We start from the raw sequence: 5096 nt of genomic DNA, 5'->3' as shown, positions 1-5096 counted from the left end.
TGGCACTGGACACTGGATCAATATGTTAGTCCCAAAAATAATATAAAAAGTTGCCAAAAAGTATATGAAAGTTGTAGAATATTGGCATGGAACAATCAAAAATTATAGATACGACGGAGACGTATCAGCGCGTCGTTCCGCAGGGGCATCGTGATCACCATCGCAGGCTGTGGAGGGCGTGACACCGAACACAACAGAACTCTTCTGGTCTGAGTCAGTGATGACGTGACAAGTGCCAAGAGATCTCAAGCTCGATGCCCCGCTCCACCCCCTAAGCTTGCGACCGTCGGGTGAGGAGTCCTTCTGCTGCTGGCCATCGATGCAAATGTCAGCGGGCCTCCGAGTTCGACGAGCTGGCGCACACCATCATGCCGGTGCTCACGCCCTATGCTCCACACCTTCGACTGCAATGACAATGACAACATCTCCACTACCAAGACCGTGTGCTACATGGCGAGGCTGGGCCAGCTGCTCACCTTCGAGGAGCTCATGATGTGGGATACAGACGTGTATTGGGACGTGTTGGTGGATTCCTTGGCAGCCAATCGGATGCAGGGCATCGGCAGCGACGTTGATAGGCACCAGCGGCGTAGTAGTCCTGCGGCCTGCTGGAGTTTTTGGCACTGTAATCAACAGAAGATTGTTGCCTGGTACTGTAAGCTACAACATAATCATCATGCAGCAACAACAACAAAAACAGAGAACACTATGACATGAGCAGATGTGTAAGCTTCCTGTGGCAATGCCGGAAGGTTTTCACAACCTGGATGCACATAAGAATCGTAGAACAAAAAATTAGAGCTTATGATCATTTAATTAATTTTACCATAAAGACAATACTGATGGCCTACTCGACTTGGTCTCTCTATACAGACAAGAGACTATAAACATAGGAAAACTAAATTAGACCCAGAAAGTAAAAAAAAAAGTTTTAGTCACCTTTCTATAAAAAAACCATGTTATAATCCCCTGGGCCTTTGGCACCCAGATTATGGCGATCATCTCCTATCACAGGTAAAATTCCTTGCTCCCAGGTCGCCCTGATGTGGCTGTACTTAAGCTCCTTCATCTTGTTCTGTTTCCAAAGGCCTTTAGCACCCAGATTATGGCGATCATCTCCTATCACACGTAAACTTCCTTCCTCCCAGGTCACCCTGATGTGGCTATACTTAAGCTCCTTCATCTTGTTCTGTTTCCGATCGGGTGAGCCACCACATCTCCCAAATATTGGTTAATCTCTGCGAACAATAGGCACACCAAAGCATCACCACATCAGGCAGGCGGAAGAAAACCAATACCACAGTACAGCAGCAGGAACCACACACAACCATGCTTTTGGCCAATAATTGTTATTGCAACAATCACAAATGAATGAATCTTGCATCATGGACTGGACAAAATAATGTAACAATCTGTAGCCTCTCATAAAGCATAGCTTGGAGATGAGTTCAATTTGTGGTGCCTGTATTTCATCAAACATGTTATGTGCAAGAACTCTTATTCTTCCCCTTTCATGGCGCCTGTGCTTGCTCTACCAAGTAGCATCTGCTCCAGAACACCCATGTTCTGCTCGGTTTGTAGGCGATGCAGCGCTCGCAGCGAAGGTTGGCCACCGGCTTCGCGAGGCAGAGGAGGTCGCCACATGTGCATAGCTGCGCCGGAGACGTGACAGAGGAGGACGCATCGCCGGCGTCCAGTCCAACGCATGCGAGCGCGCCGAGCTAGGGAGCGCCATCCAAGAGGTGGAGAGGGCGTGAGGGGGCACTTTTTCCGACGGAGAGTCACCACCGGAGACACGCCCGTGATGTACGCGACCCCATGGCTGTAACCCCAGCCACAGGCGAGGTGTTGCGGGGCGAGCACCGGTGACCGGGAGCGGCGGATCCAGCCATCTTGGCAGACGGAGGGGTCGGAGAGCAGCTCATGAGTCTGTTGCGTAGTGGTGGACGTTGGCGGAATTGGCCGGCGTTGGCCGCGACACGAGGGGTCACATGAGAGAGGGAGAGATGTGCTGCTAGAGGGATGGATCGGTGGGGGATTCGGCGGATCCGACAGCTGCCGAAGCTGCGAGGTAAGAGGAGGGGAAGGGGAGGGCCGGCGCCGAGGTGTGGGAGTTAGGAGTTGGTCGGTGGCGGCGATTTGTGGGAGACGATGATAGAGGGGCTGCGGAGGAGGAGGAGAACGCTCTCTCACCTTACAAAGGACTGCGGACCAAATACCGAAAACTATAGGGCATTGTTAGCAAAATTCTTATACGCAGCGTTTTTCACTTAAGAAAGGACTGCGGGTTGAATGACCCGAAAACATAAGGGCTTTTCTGCAGAAGTCCCACGACGGTGAATCCGACAGACTCAACCGGTGCTTTATTATTAGGGAAAGATGAAGGACCCAGCCTATTATTTGATTTTAAGTTGTCTGATGCATCATATAGTATTTAAGATTGGCAAATTAAATTTCGAACATGACTATTGATGTTCTTAGGAAAAATTTGAAACTTTTGCTACTGGCATTTGCCATTCTAGGAGAGATTCTAAACTATTTTATATTTGATTGTAATATACTAAAGCCATAGTGCAGAATTAATACGCAAGTAAACAATAGTAAAATTGTGTATCTTACAATATTACATTTTAATTGTACTCATGCATACATTAAAGGGGACATGTCATGCGGCCGAATTACAAGTCTGAAAAAAGGGGCACGTGAATGCAGCATGCTATAGTGTAATGGCCAATGTCATCGCCTCGGAACTGATCATGTTTATCGTGATTAGGTGGAAATTATGACCATCATCAACGAACTGGAGAAGTGTTTGCCATGATTAGGTGAAATATACATGACCACCATCGACAAACGGAAGAAGTGGCAAGACCGATGTGTCGCTAGGTACATGTAAGGTTTTTGTTCACCCGTTGCAATGCACGGGCCTTTTTGCTAGTAACTTTTAAAGTTACAAGATTCTCTGAAAAATAGATTGACATTTTTGAATGAGTTCGGAAGAATGTTTTGCTGAGGAATTAAAAAATAGTAAAACCCAGTAGCTACAAGAGGCCCTCACAATTTGACATCTTCAACCATCCAATTGCACGTAGCAACGTTTTAAATCCGTATGCTCGCTGTTATCAACTATCACCAGTTTAACTCTTAATCAGGCTGCTGCTTCATAGCGCGACCTGGGGATCCTCTGATAAACTAGATGACCCCTTGAGTCAAATGACGCAGAGTCCAAACACAGCTAAGAAGTGAGGCAAGAAATTGACACATTTTTATTTGTAGACATGGCTGAGTTAAATCTAACATTTTCATACAATTATACGTAGATAGAAAGGAGCCACAATTGAAAGGAAAATCATTGCCTGATAGCACCTCTAATCGAAATGGTCAATTTTGGCCTCCTCTAAATCTAGTATGTGGAAGTAGGATCCAGGATGTGAAAGTTGAACTCGGCATGTTTTTTTTCTGAGAGTACGCCAAAGGCGTACCTTAACTTTATAGAAGGCAGAAAGATATGTACAAGACATTACATGTTAGTTGCGGACCACAGCTCGGCGCGCAACACCACCTCCACTCCTACTCAAACACGCAACTACTCGCTAAAGTTTGGCACTCCTGTCGCTCCCGCCTTCTTCCAAAGGCTCAGTTCTTGAAAGATCCAGTCCATCGTGTCCCGGTCGTTGCGTATGATGCCACTCGCGAATACTCTAGCATTGCGTTGTTTCCAAAGACACCAGCAGATAAGTATGACTATGGTGTCGAACCCCTTACGGTGCACCTTTGGGACGCGCTTGCAGGTAGTGCACCACCACCCCTCCATGGTGGCCTCATTGGATGTGATCTGATATGTCTCCAATGTATCTATAATTTATGAAGTATTCATGTTGTTTTATTATCATTCTTGGATGTTTTACAATCATTTTATAGCAACTGTATATCATTTTTTGGGACTAGCCTATTGACCTAGTGCCCAGTGTCAGTTGCTATTTTTTGCTTGTTTTTACATGGCAGGAAATCAATATCAAACGGAGTCCAAACACCGCAAATTTTTTTGGAGATTTTTTATGGACTAGAACACCCAGGATGGGCCAGAGCAGCACCTGGGGGTGTCCCGAGGGGGGCACAATCCACCAGGGTGCGCCTGGGGCCCCAGGCGCGCCCAGGTGGGTTGTGCCCACCTCAGTGGCCTCCCGCACCCCCTCTTTACCCTATAAATTCTCAAATATTCCGAAAACCCTCGGGGTTAACCTAGATCAGAAGTTCCGCCGCCGCAAGCCTCTGTAGCCACTGAAAACCAATCTAGACCCTTTCTGGCACCCTGCGGAGGGGGGAATCATCTCCGGTGGCCATCTTCATCATCCCGGCGGCCACCACGATGAGGGGGGAGTAGTCCACCCTCGAGGCTGAGAGTTAGTACTAGTAGCTATGTGTTTAATCTCTCTCTTGTGTTCTTGAGATGTCACAATCTTGATGCATCGTGGGCTTCGTTAATATAGTCGGATCATATGAGTTTTCCCCTCTCTATCTTGTTGTGATGAATTGAGTTTTTTCCTTTGAGATTTCGTTGTTATCGGGTTGAATACTTTTATGGATTTGAGAACACTTGATATATGTCTTGCAATTGAATACTCGTGGTGACAATGGGGTATCGTATTGATTCACTTGATATATGTTTTGGCACTCAACTCGCGGATTCCCGAGGTGACATTGGCGTAATCTATGCATAGGGGTTGATGCACGTTGTTGTCTTTGTTTCTCCGGTAGAAATCTTGGGGCACTCTTTGAAGTTCTTTGTGTTGGATTGAGTATTATCAATATGAATTTGCTTTGGTGTTATTTTTGTACGGACTCTAGGATAGATCGAACGGAAAGAATAACTTTGTGTTATTTTAGTACGAACTCTTGAATAGATCAAACGGAAAGAATAGCTTTGAGGTGGTTTCGTACCCTACAAACAATTTATTCTTATGTTCTCAGCTAGATAGGAACTTTGGAGTGATTCTTCATCGAACTTTGAGGGGTGGTTCCAATTATATTAGCATTGTTGAGAGGTTGCACTAGTGAAAGTACGGACCCTAGGCCTTGTTTTCAAGCATTGCAAT

General features: G+C 46.3%; 1 long non-coding RNA gene across 2 annotated transcripts; it reads right to left on the bottom strand.

Moving 5' to 3' along the window:
* LOC123169927 (uncharacterized) lies at window positions 1–2207 on the bottom strand. Of its 2 annotated transcripts, none has more exons than XR_006484984.1 (2): window positions 940–2207; window positions 1–763 (listed from the first exon to the last, which is right to left on the bottom strand). It is a non-coding gene; the product is annotated as an uncharacterized lncRNA (long non-coding RNA). The 2 variants fall into 2 exon arrangements; XR_006484983.1 differs by having other exon boundaries at window positions 1–623.
* Between the last annotated feature and the right edge of the window lie 2889 nt (window positions 2208–5096).

The sequence above is a fragment of the Triticum aestivum genome, chromosome 7D (genome assembly GCF_018294505.1).
Source record: "Triticum aestivum cultivar Chinese Spring chromosome 7D, IWGSC CS RefSeq v2.1, whole genome shotgun sequence".
NCBI lineage: Eukaryota > Viridiplantae > Streptophyta > Magnoliopsida > Poales > Poaceae > Triticum > Triticum aestivum.
Note: the sequence above shows the minus strand (reverse complement) of the source record. Positions and strands in the feature narration are given on the sequence as shown.